The sequence below is a fragment of the Salmo salar genome, chromosome 02 (assembly GCF_965601325.2).
Source record: "Salmo salar chromosome 02, fSalSal1, whole genome shotgun sequence".
Classification (NCBI taxonomy): domain Eukaryota; kingdom Metazoa; phylum Chordata; class Actinopteri; order Salmoniformes; family Salmonidae; genus Salmo; species Salmo salar.
The window spans coordinates 53742926-53769913 of record NC_138292.1 but is presented as its reverse complement, the minus strand read 5'-3'; the positions used below and the strand labels follow the sequence as shown (position 1 = coordinate 53769913).

The window sequence follows — 26988 nt, the reverse complement described above, 5'->3', positions numbered from 1 at the left end:
AGGACATTTCTTTTTTTGCTGAGTATATATATTTCTTTAACCTTCATTTAACTAGGCAAGTCAGATAACGCTTTCATGCTTGAGTTCCAAATATCTCTAACGGTCGCCCCAGCGTGAGTTTTTTTATGCACGTGATGTTAGAACGTTCTCTCCATTCCAGAATGTGATTGTTACGCAACAGTACATTTAATCCGCACTGCCCTCAAACCAAGGCATGCAGCCTGTTATTATTTATAGGCTGTTTTCAACTTATCAATTTCAAATAATTTTCTAACAAGTTTTTTATTTTCTAAGAACAGTTTGAATTGAGGTGTGTTCCGCCTCATTCATTCACATAAAATAAGTCATTTTTACTTTTGCGGTCCAATTACTTTTTTTGACATTTCTGACCCAGACAAAATTCCCCAAACACTTCCCAATTGTTTGTGCAGTTCAAGTCTGCAGACATTTGCTCATCTCCCGTCCTGCACATACGTGTTCACATTTTCCATCTGTTGCCTGCATCGCAGTCATAGTTGTTTTCGTTACCAATAATAACTTTCGAGATGTGTGCGTTTCTATCAAAGTAAGTGCCTTATTACGTTATAATAGTTTCTACATGTCTGTTATGTCATTTCTACTGTAGCATAATATTTTAGTGTTTATTCCTTATAACCGCGGACACGCGAGGTAACGTTACTCATTTCATAACCTTTATGGTATTATACTCAATGCTTAGGTAGCTAGCTACATTCTTCTATCAGCTCTGGAAAACAATGCAAATTGCGTCAGAGAAGTATTAGCATGTGTTGTATTTTGAAGCTACCCTGGCCTTATGACTCCCAAGTAGCGCAGCTGTCTAAGGCACAGCGTCTCAGTGCTAGAGGCATCACTACAGACACCCAGGTTCAAATCCACACTGCATTTCTAGCAAAGTAAGTACCTTATTACGTTCTAATAGTTTCTGTATGTTGTGTTATACCGTTTCTACTGTAGCTCATCTTGTGTATGGAGCATAATATATTTGTGTATATTCCTTATAACCGCGGACGTTACTCATGTCATAACCTTTATGGTGTTATATTCAATCGTGCTTATGTAGCTAGTTACATTCTTCTATTAGCTCTGTAAAACAATGCTAATTGCGTCAGAGAAGTATTGGCTTGTTGTATTTTGAAGCTACCCTGGAAATATTGAAAAATATCTTCTTATACCACTTGGTCGTTTTCTGAGTGCATTCCACAAAGCTGTTTATCATGTCCACCTTATCCACTGCCCCATTTTGAGGTTATAGTCAAGCTCACAGTCTGGTTTGATTTTTCTCTCTCCCGTCAGGTGGTCCACATTCCCTGTAGCCGACATGGTTGCTGTATGGACAGTGGAGAGGACATGGATGTCTCGTTTGTCATGCCACTTTACTGCCAGCTGTTGACATTTCTTATTTTGTATAACGGATCATTTAGGATGGCAGTAGCATTGTTGATGAAATTCAGTCATCGAAGCAGAACTAGGAAGCAGTCTTGGGAAAAGAGGGTGACAAAGAAGGGAGTTGCAAACATAGGATCTGTGTTTCAGTATTCTCTTAGGGAGTTCTTCTTTGCTATCCCCATGGTTAGGACTGTCACCAGGAAGGTTTACATTTCACTAATTGTGATTGTCCCCCCCACTCCTGGCTCTCTCTTCTCCTGTAGCTCCAAGGCATTGTGATTGGTCTCTGCTATGTCTCCCACCAGCTCCTCTGTCAGAAACAACTTGAAGCACTCTGCCTCAGATGGAAATGGCAAGGGGCGTTGCACTCCAGACTGGGACTCATCAAAGCAAACAGCAGGGCCAGAAGGGGTGAAATGGCTGGCAGCCTTCCAGCTACCACAGAACTCCTGTACTTCATCCACTGTCGGTCTGCCTCCATCACCACCAGCATCTTCAAAGGGAACTGGGACTTTGTCAGTGGACAAGGGGTCCTCAGAATCAGGGTTCTCAATGGCTGGGGGACAGCTCCTCACTGTCACTGTCAGAATCTGATTCCTGACTTTCATGATCATTGTCAGAATTTTAAACAATATCCAGAATTTTCGCATTTGTGAGTTGTCTCCTGTTGAAAGACATTGCCAATGCTACAGCTTAGCTCACTAGCTACATACATAAACAACAACACTGAATGGCTCAGAGTGGGAGTGAGAGTGGGTTACGTAATTGACTGCCTGCACACGCCATTTGTATCAATAAATCACTATCAGAAAATATTTTGTGTGGTAATTATTGATATATTTACTGTTCTATTCACATGTTTTTCAAGTACCGGTCATAAATCATGCATTCCGATTCTTGCATAGATTGTAATGGGCACATAGTATGTGTGTAAAATACTTTTTTGAAGGTTGTACTGATTATGATGAGCTAAGCTAATTCCAGCTATGACTGGAGCCATGTTTGTTGACATACAGTGCATTCTGCGTTTCACGTAATCGTCTGTCGGACCAAAAATGCTATAACAAAATGAGGTGAGTAAGGGTTCACTCGTTTTTTGAGAACTTCAGGAAGTGAATGGTGGGATGTGAATGATGGTAGAAGACACACCCCTTCAACATGCATACTATAAACAGACCAAACTCATCTTGTCTTCTCTTATTATCTTTGGTTTCTGTGAGGAAAAAAAGTATGGCTGTGAGCTGAAACTAATCATCGTCGGATTACTTTCGATTTCTAGAAAGTGTTTTACTTAATTATTTCGATCAATGGTGAGCTCACCCATGATGTGATTAAATATAAATAGTAATTGCTATTAGCTAACTAATATTGTTGTTTATGTCAGCTGAGAGTTAGAAAATATGACCGCTTGTTTTGCGTCAATCTCTCCTCAGTTAGCGCTAGGACAAATGTAGCCTACATTTTTCCGGTTTGGATGATTGTGTTATGCTATAGATACTTCTGTGAATATCTGAACATTGCATCCAAAATTAAACTGCTCACATTCTGGACATAACTTTGAGAGGACTGTGTTTGTGTAAATAGTTTCTGAAAAAAGTGTGGCCAGCTCAAATGCTGACTGTTGCGTCATTCGAAACTGGCCGTTCTAAATAAGCGTTCTAATCACAAGGGTGGGATCGTACGCTTCAGGGACCACTGTAGAACGATCACACCCTTGTGATGGTACGTGTGAAAGGGTAAATTGTCAGCCATTGTTACTATTAATGCTAGTTAGTGCTAGTTTGACCACCAGAGGGCATCTTTGAGAAGCATTTGATAACCTTCAATATTGGCTGTAGTAGAGAATAAAAATAAAAAAATTGTAAGAACATAGTATATGGGATTGATTTTAAGAAATGTTGCTTAATTAATTTGATTAATATTATAGTGTTTCTATTCCAAGAAAAACGAAACCTTCAGGCTTTCCATTAGGAAAATATGGAGCTGTATAACGTGACAGTCAGGAGTAGGCTACAGTACTAAGAGCATAACATTTCCACACCCTAATTGTAGTCTAACCAATACCCAAACGGAGATTCAGTGAAAATAAAAATCTCATTGATTTATCAAGACCAGTCCCCATGAGAGCAGTGCGAAACGGTGCTGAAATAGTTGACCACAGCGGGTAGGCTATTGCTTCAAATCCTACTGCTTCTAACTTCAATATGCTTTTTAAATAAATAAGACCTACACCACCTTTAACAGCACATTACTCAACAATAGTGAGACTCATGTCGCCTACGATAGGCCTACAGTATATCGGAAAAATATATATTCTATGACATCACTCTCCGCCAATAATTCGATTTAGAGGGTTGGAGGATTCTAAATTAATAACTAAGGGGCATTTTTCGTTAGGATCTGTGAAAATATCTATGAGGTTTTTATATAATTCTAAATGAATTAATATTAATAATAATCGCTTTGTTTTAAAAAATTACGATATTTTGGAGATTTTGTTTTCAAATAACCTAAAGTGAGTGAGAAAAAGGCCATTCTTGAACATGGGGTGAGATATTCTTACTAATTTATAAATAAAGCCAGTGTGTTATTTAGAATTATTTATTTCTGTTTTTAGAGGGAGAGAAACCAAAAGCCCAACGTCGCCTCATAGGCCTCCCAGTCGCGGCCAGCACGGGTATCGAACCAGCATCTGTAGCAACGCAGTTTGAACTGCGTAGCAGTGTCTTAGACTGCTGCGCCACTCGGGAGGCCCCATCCACAAAGTTTTTAATGCTGTTCAATTGCCTTGCACAAAGTATCAAAATACAGAGAGGTGTTGGCAAGATTCTATTGTCCTGCTAATAGCCCATAACTGGCTATTAATATACATGGTATCTAGGTCAGGATAACCAAAACATTTATTTATTAAAGACTATCAGAAAGAATGTTGGTACTTATTTATATTGATCCAATATAAATGAGTGAGTCACTCAGCGTTATGTAGGTGCCGAGGCTAAATGACTGAGTCACTCAGCGTTATGTAGGTGCCGAGGCTAAATGACTGAGTCACTCAGCGTTATGTAGGTGCCGAGGCTAAATGACTGAGTCACTCAGCGTTATGTATGTGCCGAGGCTAAATGACTGAGTCACTCAGCGTTATGTAGGTGCCGAGGCTAAATGACTGAGTCACTCAGCGTTATGTAGGTGCCGAGGCTAAATGACTGAGTCACTCAGCATTATGTAGGTGCCGAGGCTAAATGACTGCGCCATGTTTGTTGACATACAGTGCATTCTGCGTTTCACGTAATCGTCTGTCGGACCAAAAATGCTATAACAAAATGAGGTGAGTAAGGGTTCACTCGTTTTTTGAGAACTTCAGGAAGTGAATGGTGGGATGTGAATGATGGTAGAAGACACACCCCTTCAACATGCATACTATAAACAGACCAAACTCATCTTGTCTTCTCTTATTATCTTTGGTTTCTGTGAGGAAAAAAAGTATGGCTGTGAGCTGAAACTAATCATCGTCGGATTACTTTCGATTTCTAGAAAGTGTTTTACTTAATTATTTCGATCAATGGTGAGCTCACCCATGATGTGATTAAATATAAATAGTAATTGCTATTAGCTAACTAATATTGTTGTTTATGTCAGCTGAGAGTTAGAAAATATGACCGCTTGTTTTGCGTCAATCTCTCCTCAGTTAGCGCTAGGACAAATGTAGCCTACATTTTTCCGGTTTGGATGATTGTGTTATGCTATAGATACTTCTGTGAATATCTGAACATTGCATCCAAAATTAAACTGCTCACATTCTGGACATAACTTTGAGAGGACTGTGTTTGTGTAAATAGTTTCTGAAAAAAGTGTGGCCAGCTCAAATGCTGACTGTTGCGTCATTCGAAACTGGCCGTTCTAAATAAGCGTTCTAATCACAAGGGTGGGATCGTACGCTTCAGGGACCACTGTAGAACGATCACACCCTTGTGATGGTACGTGTGAAAGGGTAAATTGTCAGCCATTGTTACCATTAATGCTAGTTAGTGCTAGTTTGACCACCAGAGGGCATCTTTGAGAAGCATTTGATAACCTTCAATATTGGCTGTAGTACAGAATAAAAATAAAAAAAATTGTAAGAACATAGTGTATGGGATTGATTTTAAGAAATGTTGCTTAATTAATTTGATTAATATTATAGTGTTTCTATTCCAAGAAAAACGAAACCTTCAGGCTTTCCATTAGGAAAATATGGAGCTGTATAACGTGACAGTCAGGAGTAGGCTACAGTACTAAGAGCATAACATTTCCACACCCTAATTGTAGTCTAACCAATACCCAAACGGAGATTCAGTGAAAATAAAAATCTCATTGATTTATCAAGACCAGTCCCCATGAGAGCAGTGCGAAACGGTGCTGAAATAGTTGACCACAGCGGGTAGGCTATTGCTTCAAATCCTACTGCTTCTAACTTCAATATGCTTTTTAAATAAATAAGACCTACACCACCTTTAACAGCACATTACTCAACAATAGTGAGACTCATGTCGCCTACGATAGGCCTACAGTATATCGGAAAAATATATATTCTATGACATCACTCTCCGCCAATAATTCGATTTAGAGGGTTGGAGGATTCTAAATTAATAACTAAGGGGCATTTTTCGTTAGGATCTGTGAAAATATCTATGAGGTTTTTATATAATTCTAAATGAATTAATATTAATAATAATCGCTTTGTTTTAAAAAATTACGATATTTTGGAGATTTTGTTTTCAAATAACCTAAAGTGAGTGAGAAAAAGGCCATTCTTGAACATGGGGTGAGATATTCTTACTAATTTATAAATAAAGCCAGTGTGTTATTTAGAATTATTTATTTCTGTTTTTAGAGGGAGAGAAACCAAAAGCCCAACGTCGCCTCATAGGCCTCCCAGTCGCGGCCAGCACGGGTATCGAACCAGCATCTGTAGCAACGCAGTTTGAACTGCGTAGCAGTGTCTTAGACTGCTGCGCCACTCGGGAGGCCCCATCCACAAAGTTTTTAATGCTGTTCAATTGCCTTGCACAAAGTATCAAAATACAGAGAGGTGTTGGCAAGATTCTATTGTCCTGCTAATAGCCCATAACTGGCTATTAATATACATGGTATCTAGGTCAGGATAACCAAAACATTTATTTATTAAAGACTATCAGAAAGAATGTTGGTACTTATTTATATTGATCCAAAGCCATGAATGAGTGAGTCACTCAGCGTTATGTAGGTGCCGAGGCTAAATGACTGAGTCACTCAGCGTTATGTAGGTGCCGAGGCTAAATGACTGAGTCACTCAGCGTTATGTAGGTGCCGAGGCTAAATGACTGAGTCACTCAGCGTTATGTATGTGCCGAGGCTAAATGACTGAGTCACTCAGCGTTATGTAGGTGCCGAGGCTAAATGACTGAGTCACTCAGCGTTATGTAGGTGCCGAGGCTAAATGACTGAGTCACTCAGCATTATGTAGGTGCCGAGGCTAAATGACTGCGCCATGTTTGTTGACATACAGTGCATTCTGCGTTTCACGTAATCGTCTGTCGGACCAAAAATGCTATAACAAAATGAGGTGAGTAAGGGTTCACTCGTTTTTTGAGAACTTCAGGAAGTGAATGGTGGGATGTGAATGATGGTAGAAGACACACCCCTTCAACATGCATACTATAAACAGACCAAACTCATCTTGTCTTCTCTTATTATCTTTGGTTTCTGTGAGGAAAAAAAGTATGGCTGTGAGCTGAAACTAATCATCGTCGGATTACTTTCGATTTCTAGAAAGTGTTTTACTTAATTATTTCGATCAATGGTGAGCTCACCCATGATGTGATTAAATATAAATAGTAATTGCTATTAGCTAACTAATATTGTTGTTTATGTCAGCTGAGAGTTAGAAAATATGACCGCTTGTTTTGCGTCAATCTCTCCTCAGTTAGCGCTAGGACAAATGTAGCCTACATTTTTCCGGTTTGGATGATTGTGTTATGCTATAGATACTTCTGTGAATATCTGAACATTGCATCCAAAATTAAACTGCTCACATTCTGGACATAACTTTGAGAGGACTGTGTTTGTGTAAATAGTTTCTGAAAAAAGTGTGGCCAGCTCAAATGCTGACTGTTGCGTCATTCGAAACTGGCCGTTCTAAATAAGCGTTCTAATCACAAGGGTGGGATCGTACGCTTCAGGGACCACTGTAGAACGATCACACCCTTGTGATGGTACGTGTGAAAGGGTAAATTGTCAGCCATTGTTACCATTAATGCTAGTTAGTGCTAGTTTGACCACCAGAGGGCATCTTTGAGAAGCATTTGATAACCTTCAATATTGGCTGTAGTACAGAATAAAAATAAAAAAAATTGTAAGAACATAGTATATGGGATTGATTTTAAGAAATGTTGCTTAATTAATTTGATTAATATTATAGTGTTTCTATTCCAAGAAAAACGAAACCTTCAGGCTTTCCATTAGGAAAATATGGAGCTGTATAACGTGACAGTCAGGAGTAGGCTACAGTACTAAGAGCATAACATTTCCACACCCTAATTGTAGTCTAACCAATACCCAAACGGAGATTCAGTGAAAATAAAAATCTCATTGATTTATCAAGACCAGTCCCCATGAGAGCAGTGCGAAACGGTGCTGAAATAGTTGACCACAGCGGGTAGGCTATTGCTTCAAATCCTACTGCTTCTAACTTCAATATGCTTTTTAAATAAATAAGACCTACACCACCTTTAACAGCACATTACTCAACAATAGTGAGACTCATGTCGCCTACGATAGGCCTACAGTATATCGGAAAAATATATATTCTATGACATCACTCTCCGCCAATAATTCGATTTAGAGGGTTGGAGGATTCTAAATTAATAACTAAGGGGCATTTTTCGTTAGGATCTGTGAAAATATCTATGAGGTTTTTATATAATTCTAAATGAATTAATATTAATAATAATCGCTTTGTTTTAAAAAATTACGATATTTTGGAGATTTTGTTTTCAAATAACCTAAAGTGAGTGAGAAAAAGGCCATTCTTGAACATGGGGTGAGATATTCTTACTAATTTATAAATAAAGCCAGTGTGTTATTTAGAATTATTTATTTCTGTTTTTAGAGGGAGAGAAACCAAAAGCCCAACGTCGCCTCATAGGCCTCCCAGTCGCGGCCAGCACGGGTATCGAACCAGCATCTGTAGCAACGCAGTTTGAACTGCGTAGCAGTGTCTTAGACTGCTGCGCCACTCGGGAGGCCCCATCCACAAAGTTTTTAATGCTGTTCAATTGCCTTGCACAAAGTATCAAAATACAGAGAGGTGTTGGCAAGATTCTATTGTCCTGCTAATAGCCCATAACTGGCTATTAATATACATGGTATCTAGGTCAGGATAACCAAAACATTTATTTATTAAAGACTATCAGAAAGAATGTTGGTACTTATTTATATTGATCCAAAGCCATGAATGAGTGAGTCACTCAGCGTTATGTAGGTGCCGAGGCTAAATGACTGAGTCACTCAGCGTTATGTAGGTGCCGAGGCTAAATGACTGAGTCACTCAGCGTTATGTAGGTGCCGAGGCTAAATGACTGAGTCACTCAGCGTTATGTATGTGCCGAGGCTAAATGACTGAGTCACTCAGCGTTATGTAGGTGCCGAGGCTAAATGACTGAGTCACTCAGCGTTATGTAGGTGCCGAGGCTAAATGACTGAGTCACTCAGCATTATGTAGGTGCCGAGGCTAAATGACTGCGCCATGTTTGTTGACATACAGTGCATTCTGCGTTTCACGTAATCGTCTGTCGGACCAAAAATGCTATAACAAAATGAGGTGAGTAAGGGTTCACTCGTTTTTTGAGAACTTCAGGAAGTGAATGGTGGGATGTGAATGATGGTAGAAGACACACCCCTTCAACATGCATACTATAAACAGACCAAACTCATCTTGTCTTCTCTTATTATCTTTGGTTTCTGTGAGGAAAAAAAGTATGGCTGTGAGCTGAAACTAATCATCGTCGGATTACTTTCGATTTCTAGAAAGTGTTTTACTTAATTATTTCGATCAATGGTGAGCTCACCCATGATGTGATTAAATATAAATAGTAATTGCTATTAGCTAACTAATATTGTTGTTTATGTCAGCTGAGAGTTAGAAAATATGACCGCTTGTTTTGCGTCAATCTCTCCTCAGTTAGCGCTAGGACAAATGTAGCCTACATTTTTCCGGTTTGGATGATTGTGTTATGCTATAGATACTTCTGTGAATATCTGAACATTGCATCCAAAATTAAACTGCTCACATTCTGGACATAACTTTGAGAGGACTGTGTTTGTGTAAATAGTTTCTGAAAAAAGTGTGGCCAGCTCAAATGCTGACTGTTGCGTCATTCGAAACTGGCCGTTCTAAATAAGCGTTCTAATCACAAGGGTGGGATCGTACGCTTCAGGGACCACTGTAGAACGATCACACCCTTGTGATGGTACGTGTGAAAGGGTAAATTGTCAGCCATTGTTACCATTAATGCTAGTTAGTGCTAGTTTGACCACCAGAGGGCATCTTTGAGAAGCATTTGATAACCTTCAATATTGGCTGTAGTACAGAATAAAAATAAAAAAAATTGTAAGAACATAGTGTATGGGATTGATTTTAAGAAATGTTGCTTAATTAATTTGATTAATATTATAGTGTTTCTATTCCAAGAAAAACGAAACCTTCAGGCTTTCCATTAGGAAAATATGGAGCTGTATAACGTGACAGTCAGGAGTAGGCTACAGTACTAAGAGCATAACATTTCCACACCCTAATTGTAGTCTAACCAATACCCAAACGGAGATTCAGTGAAAATAAAAATCTCATTGATTTATCAAGACCAGTCCCCATGAGAGCAGTGCGAAACGGTGCTGAAATAGTTGACCACAGCGGGTAGGCTATTGCTTCAAATCCTACTGCTTCTAACTTCAATATGCTTTTTAAATAAATAAGACCTACACCACCTTTAACAGCACATTACTCAACAATAGTGAGACTCATGTCGCCTACGATAGGCCTACAGTATATCGGAAAAATATATATTCTATGACATCACTCTCCGCCAATAATTCGATTTAGAGGGTTGGAGGATTCTAAATTAATAACTAAGGGGCATTTTTCGTTAGGATCTGTGAAAATATCTATGAGGTTTTTATATAATTCTAAATGAATTAATATTAATAATAATCGCTTTGTTTTAAAAAATTACGATATTTTGGAGATTTTGTTTTCAAATAACCTAAAGTGAGTGAGAAAAAGGCCATTCTTGAACATGGGGTGAGATATTCTTACTAATTTATAAATAAAGCCAGTGTGTTATTTAGAATTATTTATTTCTGTTTTTAGAGGGAGAGAAACCAAAAGCCCAACGTCGCCTCATAGGCCTCCCAGTCGCGGCCAGCACGGGTATCGAACCAGCATCTGTAGCAACGCAGTTTGAACTGCGTAGCAGTGTCTTAGACTGCTGCGCCACTCGGGAGGCCCCATCCACAAAGTTTTTAATGCTGTTCAATTGCCTTGCACAAAGTATCAAAATACAGAGAGGTGTTGGCAAGATTCTATTGTCCTGCTAATAGCCCATAACTGGCTATTAATATACATGGTATCTAGGTCAGGATAACCAAAACATTTATTTATTAAAGACTATCAGAAAGAATGTTGGTACTTATTTATATTGATCCAAAGCCATGAATGAGTGAGTCACTCAGCGTTATGTAGGTGCCGAGGCTAAATGACTGAGTCACTCAGCGTTATGTAGGTGCCGAGGCTAAATGACTGAGTCACTCAGCGTTATGTAGGTGCCGAGGCTAAATGACTGAGTCACTCAGCGTTATGTATGTGCCGAGGCTAAATGACTGAGTCACTCAGCGTTATGTAGGTGCCGAGGCTAAATGACTGAGTCACTCAGCGTTATGTAGGTGCCGAGGCTAAATGACTGAGTCACTCAGCATTATGTAGGTGCCGAGGCTAAATGACTGCGCCATCAACTTGATTATTTAGCAGACATTACTTGCTGATGTCTGCTGAAGAATATCATGGAATATAATTTAACATTTTAGTTTCTCTTAGAATAAAAATCTTAGTGTAACAACAGTTTTAGAAAGTAATACTGACGAGTAAAAACAAAAAAATAAGTGTATTTTTCAGGGTGTGCGTGCAGGACAGAGGAATAGCAATTCTTACACTATTGTTATAAATTCAATCACCTTCTTCACCCTCATCATTCATTTCATTGAATTTCAATTTTGAAGTCGTGCACAATTATCAGTTTCTATTTGGTTTATGTTGCCCATTCATTGTCAGTTAGAGACACATTAGCCCCATGGGACCCAAAAGCATAATCAGTGCTCTAACTCCCGCTTGCGCTGGTCTGGAGCAATGAAGCTGTGACGCAGGATACAGTCCTAAACCACAAATTACCTCGGTAAGTCGCGCAGCATAATCGCAAAACTTTTAGTTGAGAAACCACTGTACGAGGAATTTGAGGTAGACACTGTATGTGCAAGAAGGCAGGGTAAAGTGACTAGGCATCAGGATAGATAATAATACAAGTCAAATAAAGAACAGAGCAGCAGCAAATTATGTGTAAAATTGTGTGTGTGAGTGTGTGTGTGTGTGTAATGTGTATGTATGTGTGTTTGGGTTGTGGCGGTCTGCGTGTGTGTGTGTGTGTGTGTGTGTGTGTGTGTGTGTGTGTGTGTGTGTGTGTGTGTGTGTGTGTGTGTGTGTGTGTGTGTGTGTGTGTATATGTAGTGTACAGTATGTGAATGTGTGTTGGTTTTGTGTGGGAGTGTCAATGTAGTGTGTGTGAGTGTGTATGTATACGTATATATATAGTCTAGTGCGTCTAGTAGGGTCAGTGCAAGATAGAGTCAGTGCAGGTAGTTTGGGTACCCTTAATAATTTACTATTTAGCAGTCTGGCTATTTAGCAGTCTTATGGCTTGCGGGTAGAAGCTATCTCGGAGCCTGTTGGTCCGAGAGCCGATGCTTCGGTGCAGCTGATGGTGCAGCTGTAGAACTTTTTGAGGATCCGAGGGCCCATGCCAAATCTTTTCAGCCTGCTGATGGGGAAGAGGCAATGCCATGCCCTCTTCACAACTGTGCGGGTGTGTGAGGACCATGTTAGGTCCTTAGTGATGTGGGCATCAAGGAACTTGAAGTCAAGGAACTTGGCTCATCAACGTCGGTGATCATGCCTACCAACTTCGTGTCGTCAGCAAACTTGATGATGTTGTTGGAGTCATGCATGGCCACGCAGTCGTGGGTGAAAAGGGAGTACAGGAGGGGACTAAGTACACACCTCAGAGGGGCCCCCGTATTAAGGGTCAGTGTGGCGGAGGTGTTGTTGCATACCCTCACCATCTGGGGCCGGCGCGTCGGGAAGTCCAGGATCCAGTTGCAGAGGTAGGGGTTTAGTCCCAGGGTCCCTAGCTTGGTGATGAGCTTGGAGGGGACTATGGTGTTGAACACTGAGCTGTAGTCCATGAACAGAATTCTCACAGTTATTTCCCCTCTTGTCCAGGTGGGAGAAGGCAGTGTGAAGTGCACTTAAGATTGCGTCATCTGAAGATCTGTTGGGGCGGTATGCGAATTGGATATAAAAGGCATTTAACACGTTTGGGAGTTCTGCATCGCTGGGCAATTCATGGCTGGGTTTCCCTTTGTAATCCGTTATCACCTGCAACCCCTGCCACATACAATGAACATCGGCACCAATGTAATAGGACTCCAACTTCCTCCTATATTGTCCTTTTGCATGTTTGATGTCTTGTCGGAGGTCGTAGTGGGCTTTCTTGTATGCGTGCGTCCATGTCCATGTCCCGTTCCTTGTAAGCAGAAGCTCTAGCCTTTAGCACAGTGCGGATTTTGGCTTGTAATCTGTGGTTTTTGGTTTGGATACGTTCTTATAGTCACTGTGGAGACAACATCGTCCTTGCACTTATTGATGAAGCCTGTGACTGTTGTGGTAAACTCCTCAATGCTATCGGAGGAATCCCAGAACATATCCCAGTCTGTACTAGCAAAACAGTCTGTAGCCTCTTGTCTGCTTCATCTGACCACTTCCGTATTGAGCACATCACTGGTACTTCTTGTTTGAGCTTCTGTTAGTAAACAGGAAGCAGGTGAATTGAGTCATGGTCAGATTTGCCGAAGGGAGGACGAGGGAGGGCCTTGTGTGCATTTCTGTGGGTAGAACAAAAGTGGTCTAGCGGTTTTGCGCCCCTGGTCGCTCTCCCGAGTTAGTCTTCGACCACCAGAAACGCTGCCTCCGGGTGAGTGGTTTCTTGTTTATCAGGGAGAATTCAACATTTCCAAACAATTAATTTAGAGGTATAGATTTCGTTGTAAAATGCAGCCGCGCCGACTGGCCAACCGTACCCGGTGCCACTCCCCTTGCCACACCCACTACCTAAACCCTTTAGATCCAGAAAAAAACCTGTAAAGTATTAAGTGTTTGAAGACCCAACACCCGGGGCAAACACAGAGTATGTTCTTTGAACAGCAGTGAAATTTACATTTACATTACATTTAAGTCATTTAGCAGACGCTCTTATCCAGAGCGACTTACAAAATGGTGCATTCACCTTATGATATCCAGTGGAACAACCACTTTACAATAGTGCATCTAAATCTTTTAAGGGGGGGGGGGGTTAGAAGGATTACTTTATCCTATCCTAGGTATTCCTTAAAGAGGTGGGGTTTCAGGTGTCTCCGGAAGGTGGTGATTGACTCCGCTGTCCTGGCGTCGTGAGGGAGCTTGTTCCACCATTGGGGTGCCAGAGCAGCGAACAGTTTTGACTGGGCTGAGCGGGAACTGTGCTTCCTCAGAGGTAGGGGGGCCAGCAGGCCAGTGGTGGATGAACGCAGTGCCCTTGTTTGGGTGTAGGGCCTGATCAGAGCCTGAAGGTATGGAGGTGCCGTTCCCTTCACAGCTCCGTAGGCAATCACCATGGTCTTGTAGCGGATGCGAGCTTCAATTGGAAGCCAGTGGAGAGAGCGGAGGAGCGGGGTGACGTGAGAGAACTTGGGAAGGTTGAACACCAGACGGGCTGCGGCGTTCTGGATGAGTTGTAGGGGTTTAATGGCACAGGCAGGGAGCCCAGCCAACAGCGAGTTGCAGTAATCCAGACGGGAGATGACAAGTGCCTGGATTAGGACCTGCGCCGCTTCCTGTGTGAGGCAGGGTCGTACTCTGCGAATGTTGTAGAGCATGAACCTACAGGATCGGGTCACCGCCTTGATGTTAGTGGAGAACGACAGGGTGTTGTCCAGGATCACGCCAAGGTTCTTAGCACTCTGGGAGGAGGACACAAGGGAGTTGTCAACCGTGATGGCGAGATCATGGAACGGGCAGTCCTTCCCCGGGAGGAAGAGCAGCTCCGTCTTGCCGAGGTTCAGCTTGAGCTGGTGATCCGTCATCCACACTGATATGTCTGACAGACATGCAGAGATGCGATTCGCCGCCTGGTTATCAGAAGGGGGAAAGGAGAAGATTAATTGTGTGTCGTCTGCATAGCAATGATAGGAGAGACCATGTGAGGATATGACAGAGCCAAGTGACTTGGTGTATAGCGAGAATAGGAGAGGGCCTAGAACAGAGCCCTGGGGGACACCAGTGGTGAGAGCGCATGGTGCGGAGACAGATTCTCGCCACGCCACCTGGTAGGAGCGACCTGTCAGGTAGGACGCAATCCAAGCGTGGGCCGCGCCGGAGATGCCCAACTCGGAGAGGGTGGAGAGGAGGATCTGATGGTTCACAGTATCAAAGGCAGTAGATAGGTCTAGAAGGATGAGAGCAGAGGAGAGAGAGTTAGCTTTAGCAGTGCGGAGAGCCTCCGTGACACAGAGAAGAGCAGTCTCAGTTGAATGCCCAGTCTTGAAACCTGACTGATTAGGATCAAGAAGGTCATTCTGAGAGAGATAGCAAATAAAAAGTAAAAATAAATAAAGAAAAAGAAAAAGAAATAAAATAATAATAATAAAATTAAAATAAAATAAATAAAAAGAAATCTGATGAATGATTTAAGCATCAATGGGGAAACAACAAGAACAGAGAAAAAGATGAGCACAAGATTCAAAAAACCTAACCCGTCCCAATTATAAGTCATAAACCACCTATCCTGTGCCCACAATTAGCTATCTCTCAATTTCATCAAAACATTTTCTCATCATTCCGTTCTCACAGATCACTCTTTAAAGGTCTGTCTGTCTGTTAGATTTAATCAGTAACTACCATCTGGTGGCTACAGAAGCACTCAGATCTCATCCAAGGAAAGGTAACATACTTTTTCTGTCCCTTACTAGTGTGAGAACGGAAAAACTCACAGTACTTTCTTACATACTTCATAACGGTAATAGCGCTTGATTTAGAAATCAGTCTAGGGCCACAATTAAATAGCTGACCCTGGATGGCAGTGATGTGCAGTGAGGTCTGAGGCTGACTATTGAGCCCCACAGTAGACATGTCATAATACCCATAAAACCTAGCAAGTCAAACACGGAAATGGTTCCAATATTTTTCCCATAGGAGTTTTTAGAAACATTTCAAATGAATTGAGTTAACGGCGGTGGACGAATGACATGACAATCGGCCTCAGGATCTCGTCACGGTATCTCTGTGCATTCAAATTGTCATCGATAAAATTAAATTGTTTCATTGTCCGTAGCTTATGCCTAACCATACCATAACCCCACGCTACCATAGGGCATTCTGTTCACAACGTTGACCACAGAAAACTGCTCGCCCACACGACGCCATACTCGTGATCTGTGGTTGTAAGGCTGGTTGGACATACTGCCAAATTCTCTAAAACAACGTTGGAGGCGGCTTATGGCAGAAATGAACATTTAATTCTCTGGCAGCAGCTCTGTTAGACATTCCTGCACTCAGCATGCCAATTGGACGATCCCTCAAAACTTGAGACATCTGTGGCATTGTGTTGTGTGACAAAATTGCACATTTTAGAGTGGCCTTTAATTGTCCTGAGCACAAGGTGCACCTGTGTAATGATCATGCTGTTTAATTCTTGATATGCCACACCTGTGAGGTGGATGGATAATCTTGGCAAAGGAGAAATGCTCACTAACAGGGATGAAATACAAATTTGTGCACAAAATTTGATATAAATACGTAGGTTTTCTTGCGTATGGAACATTTCTGGGATCTTTTATATCAGCTCATGAAACTTGGGACCAACACATGTTACATGTTGCGTTTATATTTTTGTTCAGTGTACTTAAAAAGTAGCTACAAATATTCAAATGTATTAAAACAACTTAAAAGACATTGTATTGACGGTATTGAAAAACCATCCTGTGGCTTTTTACAAATACCCCGGTATACGGTATATACGGTATATACGGTATAGCGCCCATGCCTGTTGACTATGCACTTTTTTGGCATCATGCTGTTGCTGCAGATTGGAAGGTGGTACATTCATGCTGCAAACAGCCCGCTCCATCTCATGCTGTATTGGGTTGCTGTATTGGGTTGAGGTCTGGGGACTGTGCAGGCCACTCAAGTAAACTGAACTCGCTGTCATGTTCCAAGCAATGTTTTTCCACTCCTTTGTTCAGTGTTGTTGATTGCATGCCCACTGGAACCGTTTCTTGTATTTAGCTGATAGGAGTGGAACCCGGTGTGGTCGTCTGCTGAAATAGCCCATCCATGACAAGGATCAACAAGTTGTGCATTCTGAGATGCTGTTCGGCACACCACTGTTGTACTACACCGTTATTTGTCTGTTTGTGGCCTGCCTGTCAGCGTGCACGATTCTTGCCATTCTCTTTCGACCTCTCTGTTTTCGCACACAGGACTGCAGCTGACTGTATGTTTTTTGTTTGTCGCACCATTCTTGGTAAACCCTAGACAATGTCATGCGTGAAAAGCCCTGGAGGGCGCCTGTTTCTGAGATACTGAATCCGGCACACCTGGCACCGACAATCATACCACACGCAAAGTCGTTTAGGTCACTCATTTTGCTCATTCTAACTTTCAATCGAACAGTAACTGGATGCCTCGATGCCTGATATATATAGCAAGCAAAAGCCAGGTGACTCACTGTCTGTAGGAGCAATCAATTTTCGTGAACGGGGTGGTGTACCAAATCAATTGGCCAGTGAGTGTACAGTATACTTACACAATAGACATGTAATATAATAATAGTAGACGGCACTACTGTAAATAAACACTTGCATTTACTGTACTTTTACTTGTAAACGAAGTCCATGCGTCTATCCTTCTGGGTAAAGACATCAGAGACTGAACTGTAAAACTCCTCCCTGTTGGCCCACAGTTTTAAAAGTCTCTCTGTCTCGATGCGATGGAGATGATGGCAAGGGATGAGAGTTGTCCTTGATTGGTCCGGTTTCTACTGTTTGTCTTTATCTGTTTCAGTGCAGAAAATGCCCTCTCAACGGATGCTGATGTGGCTGGTATAGTGAGGACCAGCTGCAGTAACTTTGTCGTCTTGGGGACAGTCTGTGTCAGGTCATGCTGGAACAAAAAGCTGAGGAGCTTTCCAGGTGATTTGTCTCATACCATTTGTGAACTGTACAATTGGACAAGATCAGCCTTAAGTCTAACGAAATCAAATGACTTAAAATATTTTGACAGGCTCTCGTTTCTGGTGTTGAAGTTTTGTGATATTGTTTTACATTTTTTTAAGTCCACTAAGCCAAAGAAATGAAGTTCACCAAAGTGGTCAAATCTGAACATTTATATTGTCCAGTATGTTGTAGTAGATTTGCCCCCTCTCTATTCTGATCGGCTGTTTGGGCTACTATGAGTTTCGCTTTCTGCCAGGCCCAGTTCATTGCATTTCTGCTCAAATCGCTCATAGAAACTAAATCAAATCAACTACCACTAAGTCTTGTTGCTGCCGTTCCAGTGCTTTCATTGTGTCGCTGATACAGGTACGGTAGACACCCATATCCATCACTTTCTTCTGCAGAACACGGAAGAGCACGTCAGTCCTGATCAGCTTACTTTAACTAGCAGTAAAACGAACGTAACCGCCAAAAGGCAACAGATGACGTGTGACGTCCATAGGCAGGAGCGAGCTGTACCAGATCACAGCAAATTTGGGAAGAATTAGTTCAGAAATCGATTTTATCATAAAGAAAAAACATGAAGATGACATAATTATTATTGATAAAATGTATACTTATTTATTGTGGCCTGCCTGTTTATTGTGGCATGCCTGTTACAGTAATTTTTTCTGCACGTCACTGCTGGTTGGCATCAGTAAGGTGGCCCACATCCTGGCCCTTAGCCTGGCTCTTCTGGCAACTGATCTACTTCTCTTCCATCTCATAGTCCCCCACAGGGAGAGACAGTGTTCTGGCTCATGGAGGATGTGGAGGACAAAGACATATATTTACATAAACGGCTCTCCTGGAGGAAGCTGCTTCTCTCCTCTGGGGTGGGAGTCTGCAGGTCAGGGCTAGATGAACGGGCCATCTCCATATCTCTCCACATGCTGGAGGCTCTCCTCTGCACACAGGGTGAAGGAGGCACGATCTGCCACGGGAAGTAAGGCCAGGATGTGTCTGCTGAGTACGCCTGTATCTCATCGATGGACATCCATGGTTTCTTGGGGTAGTAGGGTTGAGAATTCCAAGAGTCAACAGGATCAGTGGTCAGGTCATCTTTGCAACTATTCATGAACAAGGTGGACATTGACACCCTCAGGTTCGCCAGTCCAAGGAGGTTGTGCGTTGGTCCATCGCCAAAAGATTTGTAACCTGATTTGGCTTCTTCTTTAGTCTGTCTCACATAGCTGACATTGTCAAAATGTTGGACATGGTCTGGTTTTGGGTGGGTGGTCTTCTTTCTTCTGCTGTAAAGGTGGGTAGAATCCACAATGTCTGTAGAGCCACCACACATGAAAACGCTGAAGAACCACCACAAACCATTGCTCACACCTTTTCTCTTCATGATAAAATGTTTTAAATGAGGTTCTTGTCTTCAGAATCCAGGAATTTGAATTGTGTTGCCTGGGCAACTGACCACAACAATGTTTAATGACATATTTGGAATGCCAGTAATATCATTCATTGTTATGATGCAATGAAATCATACTGTTCTAAATTAGAATGTTCAATGCAATGGCCTTCTGTGGACTCTGCAATGGACAGGATTGACATCTCAAAAGTGTTCAATATTCTAACCAATTCAATATTTATTGACTATCTGTTTGAGAGCTCCACTATTAATGACCAGTGCAACGATTGATCTTCTGATTCCACTGACTGGATCTTAATTTTATCACTCTTTTGTTGCTGAGTGTATTTGTAGTGTATTTGAGATTTAACCTTTTCACGCGTGAGTTCCAAATATCTCTAACCGTTGCCCCTGCGAGTTTTTTCATGCTCGTGATGTCAGAATGCTCTCCCTGTTCTAAAATGTGATTGTTACGCAACAGGACAGTTACCCGCACTGCCCTCAAACCAAGGAACGCTGCCTGCTAATTATCAATAGGCTATATTTCAACTTGTCAATTTCTAATTATTTTCTAACAAGTTTTATTTTCTAACAACAGTTTGAATTGAGGTGTGTTCCGCCTCCTCGTTAATTTGCATAAGAAGTAGCCCATTTCACTCTTGTGGATAATTTATGTATGAGGCTTTACTGAGCGGACAAACTTCTCTCTTCAACTTCAACGTGAGCCCATGTACTTCCTGAGTGTTTCCCCCACTCAAGGATGAAGACATTGCACATCTCTAGTCAGAACAGGCCTTGCACAAACGTTTTCCCCCAAAACATTTTCTGGCTGGCGCCCGCATTGCCTTCTTGGTTGTTTGTCTTTGAAATTGGGCATGTATGCATTCCTATCAAAGTAAGTGGCTTATTTTCTGTATATCGTGTTGTCGTTTCTGCTGTAGCACACCGTATGTACAGTTGAAGTCGGAAGTTTACATACACCTTAGCCAAATACATTTAAACTCAGTTTTTCACAATTCCTGACATTTAATCCTAGTAAAAATTCCCTGTTTTAGGATCTGTTAGGATCACCACTTTATTTTAAGAATGTGAAATGTCAGAAAAATAGTAGAGAATGATTTATTTCCAGACTTGTGGAGGTCTGCAATTTATTTTCTGAGGTCTTGGCTGATTTCTTTTGATTTTCCCATGATGTCAAGCAAAGAGGCACTGACTTTGAAGGTAGGCGTTGAAATACATCCACAGGTACACCTCCAATTGACTCAAATGGTGTCAATTAGCCTATCAGAAGCTTCTAAAGCCATGACATCGTTTTCTGGAATTTTCCAAGCTGTTTAAAGGCACAGTCAACTTAGCGTATGTAAACTTCTGACCCACTGGAATTGTGATACAGTGAATTATAAGTGAAATATTCTGTCTGTAAACAATTGTTGGAAAAATGACTTGTGTCATGCACAAAGTAGATGTCCTAACCGACTTGCCAAAACTAGAGTTTGTTAACAAGAAATTTGTGGAGTGGTTGAAAAATGAGTTTTAATGACTCCAACCTAAGTGTATGTAAACTTCTGACTTCAACTGTATTTATGGATCATAATGTATTTACTGCTTTATTAACATGTTTTCAAGTACTGGTGACAAATCCGAATCTTGCATAGATTGTAATGGACACATATGATGTGTGTAAAATACTTGAATGTTGTACTGATTATGATGAGCTAATGCTAAGCTATTTGCTGGCTACAGTTGAAGTCGTAAACAAACATGGCTGCCATCATAAACAATTTAGCTGCTGGTAGCTTAGCTGACATACATTTATTTTCTAAACAGCATTACATTATTCTCTTGTGCTCACCAGTGATGTGATACATTGTAAACTAGTCTAGCTGTTAGGTCGCTAACTTATGTTTTGTTTTTTGTCAGCGCAACCTGTTATTTAGACTGGTTTATGGAATCTGGCTGTGGATGTGAGTTTGGCTGTGGATGTGTTCCGTGTGATGCTTGGATGATGTTCGCATTTATCTTTTACAAAAGAAGGTGAAATTGAGGAATAAAGTTTAAGACCTTTATTTTCCATCAGTACAAAAAAAATATTTAGATGCTGTTCAGACAACAATGGTGTTTTGATGTGTTTGTTGCATCATACGTTCTGTTGCTACTGTTCCAATCACATATTTGAGATCGTACGCTGCAGGGACCACTCAACAATGATCACAAATACGGGATTGTAGCGTCAATGGGTTAAAGAGGCTTCTAAAGTTTAATTTCCATGCAGAAATTTCAGACTTGATTTGCCCTAACAAAAATGTTATCAACCCCTACAAAAATGTCAAATAATTATCATCCACATAATATTTCACATTTCCTGTTGCTGCAGGATTATTTTCCTTCTGTAGTAAACTGGCTCAAATTAAGATCCTACATCTGTACCTGTACTCCACTGTGTGCAGAAAGGAACACAATAAACCAAACATACCTACAGTAGACATGTCCCAGGTCACAACAACTCATTCAGTTTCACTTTTACTTATTTCAAGCCCAAAACAAGTGACCCACCCAGTCATCATTGACAAAGGAAACCCAGGTATTTAAACATGGGCCACTAACTTCTCCCCTGGTCTTCTCTGTCTGACCCTGGCCAGGATTGGAGAGGCCAATATAATTGGCCTTTCCATGTCGCTCTCCCGCTAAGTTGGCCATTAGATCAATAAATAATGAGAGTCTGATAATGCAGTGCCCGCCCGTGGCTGCCGGGCAGAGCTGGCACAGAGCTGGCACCCGCTGAATGCCACTCCTTGTGCCAATGGGGACAGCCGACACCTCAAAGGGCCAGATAATACCCCCATTGTTGTGGGGGTGCCATGTCCACAGCTCCACCCCTTTCATTGCCAGTGCCAGAATCACACTGGCAGTGAGTGGAGATAATATAAACATGTCAAGGCGAGGTTCTGAGAAGAGAAGAAGAGTGGAAATGACATACATCAACATATTTTGTTATTTTATTTAGACAACAACAGAGGACCACCAGAACAACAGAGTACACAGGTACAGTACCATCAGAAAGTTTTCATACCCCTTGACTTCCTCCACAGTTTGTTGTGTTACAGCCCAAATTTCAAATGCATTACATTTAGATTTTGTGTCACTGGCCTATACAAACAATACACCATAATGTCAAATAACTTTTTACAAATGAAAACCTGAAATGTCTTGAGTCAATTACGATATAACCCCTTTGTTAGAGCATGCCTAAATGAGTTAATGAGTAAAATTTGCTTAACAAGTCACATAAGTTGCATGGACTCACTCTGTGTGATTTTGGAATGACTACCTCATCTCCGTACCTCACACATACAATTATCGGTAAGGTCCCTCAGATGTGCAGTGAATTTCTAACACAGATTCAACCAGAAAGTCCACGGATGTTTTCCAATGCCTCGCAAAGAAGGGCACTTATTGGTAGATGGGTAAAAAAAAGCAGATATTGCATATCCCTTTGAGCATGGTGAAGTTATTCATTACACGTTGGATGGTGTATCTGTCACGTCTGCTCCCGCTCTCCCCCCCTGGCGCTTGAGGGTGCCAGGCTGCCCTGCATCACACACTCCTTCCATCCATTACGCACGCCTGCCTTCCCTCGTCACGCACATCAGCGATATTGGACTCACCTAGACTCACTCATCTGTTTATTTCCTCCGCTTTATTTGTCAGTTCCCTTGCTCTGTTCCCGCGGCTGTATTAATTGTCTTTTGTTTGTGTTACCTGTTTGCTGACGCTGTTCCTGTCTTGTTCCATGTCCGTTATTTATTAAATGTTTTACTCCCCGTACCTGCTTCGTCTCTCCAGCATCAGGCCATGTGACAGTATCAATACACCCAGTCACTACAAAGATACAGGCATCCATCCTAACTCAGTTGCCGGAGAGGCCGCTGAGGGATTTCATCATGAGGCCAATGGTGACTTTAAAACTGTTAGAGTTTACTGGCTGTGATAGGAGATAACTAAGGATGGATCAACAACATTGGAGTTACTCCACACAACTAACATAAATTACAGTGAAAAGAAGGAAACCTGAAGAGAATAAAAATATTCCAAAACATGCATCCTGTAAAGGCACTAAAGGAAAACTGAAAAACTTTGGCTAAGAAATTAACTTTATGTCCTGAATACAAAGCCTTATAGTTGAGGCAAATGGGAGACAGATTTACCTTTCAGCAGGACAATTGCCTAAAACACAAGGCCAAATATACACTGGAGCTGCTTACCAAGACAACATTGAATGATCCTGAGAGGCCTAGTTACAGTTTTGACTTAAATCGGCTTGAAAATCTATGGCAAGACTTGAAAATGGCTGTCAGAGCTTGACAACTTGACAGAGCTTGACATTTTTTTTTTAAGAATAATGTGCACACTTTGTACAATCCAGGTGTACGAAACTCTTAGACTTCACCAGAAAGACTCACAGCTGTAATCGCTGCCAAAGATGATTCCAACATGTATTGACTCAAGTGTGTAAATACTTATGTAAATGTGACATTTCTGTATTTAATTTTCAATAAAAGTGCTAAAAATTCTAAAAACATGTTTTCACTTTGTCATTTTGGGGTATTGTGTGTAGATGGGTGAGAAAAATTATTATTTAATTCAATTTGAATTCAGGCTGTGACAAAACAAAATGTGGAGTAAGTGAAGGGGTATGAAAACTTTCTGATGGTACTGTACCTGTGTACTCTGTTGTTCTGGTGGTCCTCGGTTGTTGTCTAAATAAAATAACCAAATATGGAGATGTATGTCATTCCCACTCTTCTTCTCTTCTCAGAACCTCGCCTTGACATGTTTATATTATCTCCACTCACTGCCAGTGTGATTCTGGCACTGGCAATGAAAGGGGTGGAGCTGTGGACATGGCACCCCCACAACAATGGTGGTATTCTCTGGCCCTTTGAGGTGTCGGCTGTTCCCATTGTGGAGTTATACCTAGGCTAAATATAAGCCTTCCACAACCATAAGCCCCACAAATAATTTAATTATTTTATCAAAATAGTTTAAACTGCTGTTTTTTGCAATCGTCTCTGATCTGGCTTTCAAGTCTGTCTATGAAAATGCCATTTTATGTTACAAATTTACCTACAACCATGCATAATGCACATTCACTAATAATGACTAACTTCTTGCAGCAGGCATCAGGCTATAGAAAATGAACACAGGTCTCATCGACAATCTCTCTGGTCCACGTGCTAGTGATTAGCCAGCTAATCTTTATATTTCAAGTTTAGCCAACTTGGATCTATCTGTTAGCTAACAAGGTTGAACAGTTTAATTGTTATGAACACACCCATCTGTCTTTCTTCAACTGTTTGAAAAGCATGTTGGCCTGTCCACTTTGTTCAGATGTTGAAATCAAGTGGCCTACCTTATTTCTCAGAAGTAGAACGTGTTGCCAATCCCTTATATAATTGTGTTTTATGCTTATTGCACATATATTAAACACAGACTAGACAGCTAGTATAACAGTCTTTGGCTAAAATGCTGCTAGCAGAACGTGGTACCCCAATGCCATGCGGGACAAACAGAGCATTCATTTTCCAGAATCAATGTTCATTGATACTCTTGTTTTAGTATTGTCTGCTCTGCGTGCAATTTGAGTAGTTGAGACATAAAATGGGTCTCTGTAATGAGTGCGCTGAGAGTTGGGAAGCAAGTTCAGGGAGTGAGTGTTTTAATAAATAAACGCAACTAAATACAAAACAAGAAACACAAACAACGCACAGACATGACACTGGAACAGAAACAATGACGCCTGGGGAAGGAACCAAAGGGAATGACATAAATAGGGAAGGTAATCAGGGAAGTGACGGAGTCCAGGTGAGTCTGATGACGCGTAACGCTGGTGACAGGTTGGCGCCCTAATGAGCAGCCTGGTGACCTAGAGGCCGGAGAGGGAGCACACGTGACAGTACCCCCTCCCCGACGTGCGGCACCAGCTGCAGGACGCTGACCAAAATGACGATCCCGGGGATCAGGAGTGGACCGGTCACCTCTGCCGAGGCGCGGGAAACATGTCAGTCCGGCTGAGACGCGGGAGCATGGTGACCTAGAGCAAACGTGACGGAGCCTGGCGATCCGGCATATGCATGAAAGCCCGACGAGCCGGAGGAGGCAGGGGAGCCTGTAGCGGCTCCCGGAACTGACGTCATTCCCACCGAAACAACAAAAAATAAACTCCCTGATGCTTCCCTTAGGTGAGGCGTTATTCTGTAATGAGTGCGCTGAGAGTCGGGAAGCAAGTTCAGGGAGTGAGTGTTTTAATAAATAAACGTAACATAATACAAAACAAGAAACACGAACAACGCACAGACATGACACAGAAACAGAAACAATGACGCCTGGGGAAGGAACCAAAGGGAGTGACATATATAGGGAAGGTAATCAGGGAAGTGATGGAGTCCAGGTGAGTCTGATGACGCGTAACGCTGGTGACAGGTGTGCGCCATAACAAGCAGTCTGGTGACCTAGAAGCCGGAGAGGGAGCACACGTGACAATATCGCTAGAAAAGTTAACTTCTCCTCTATTACGGTAAAATAATGTCTCAATGTGTTTTTGGAGTCAATATGACCGATTCTGTTGGACCAAACCTCAAATGCAAATAGCGAGTTGAAACCGCTTGTCAGAGAAGAAGATGTGATCTCTCAACTTTGTTGTCGTGAGAGGCAGGGGGAGGGGCTCGGTGTGTGCGTAAACCATAGAGGAAGAGGCGAAGCAAGAGGTTTCACTCTCGCTAAAATCTGTCCAAAATAAGGCCATAAGCTTGCCTTTGGGCCAACAACTCCCATTTTTAGGGCGGAGACGTGCATCTCGTCATTATATACAGATCTCTGGTGTAAATGGGAAGGTGCACACAGCACAGAGGAGCAAAGGAGTCGAGACCAAAAATACATGAGAACAAGCGGACATGAACACTCATAAAATAAACAAATATTACAAAACCTTGATTCTAGCGTAAAGGCATTTTAAATATCCTGCAAAAACATACATTCAAATGAATTCGATATACTGTACCTACCACCAAGGCAATGAGCCATAGCTCAGCTGGCTCTGTAAGTAGATTACATCAGCCTACAAATTGTGTGTTGCAGCGACCATACTACTCTTAGTCAGCCGGAACTGGGAACAATCATACACCTTTGCACCCTACAAAGACTCCCTTAGAGTAGGCTTTTAAACATCATTTCGAAAGACAGAGAACACACACATCTCTGACAACATGTATTTTTTAAGGTCCCAACAGGTTAGCAGATAAAATAGAGCAGAGGCCAAGTCTTCTTGAAAAGAAAAACACCCTGCAATTCAGTCACATTTCTATATTCCCTGTCCATGAATAAAGACAGTTAACTGCAGAGGACAGGGGCCCATTCACTGGCCTGTAACTGGATAATGGAGGAGCTTTGCAGCTATAGCACAGAGACCCACCCTCTCCCAAGACAAGGAGGACGACTTTTAAAGGGACTTCACTCCTCTGCAGCAACAAGGACACTGTTGTTGCACCCCTTTCGTTCCACTCGTGACAAACGTAACAGCCTCCGGTCTTGACTGGGCGGTA

The 26988-nt window shown here is 41.7% G+C and overlaps 1 protein-coding gene across 2 annotated transcripts in view; it reads right to left on the bottom strand.

Moving 5' to 3' along the window:
* LOC106585880 (E3 ubiquitin-protein ligase pellino homolog 1) overlaps window positions 1-26988 on the bottom strand; it is a 56022-nt gene that overhangs the window by 24812 nt on the left and 4222 nt on the right. Inside the window, exon 2 of one of the 2 annotated variants that reach the window (XM_045705836.2) lies at window positions 15106-15227. The exons of the other annotated variant lie outside the window; for it this stretch is intronic. The gene's annotated coding sequence lies outside the window, so the exon portion shown is untranslated. The remainder of the gene's footprint in view (window positions 1-15105; window positions 15228-26988) is intronic. 2 annotated transcript variants of the gene reach the window in all.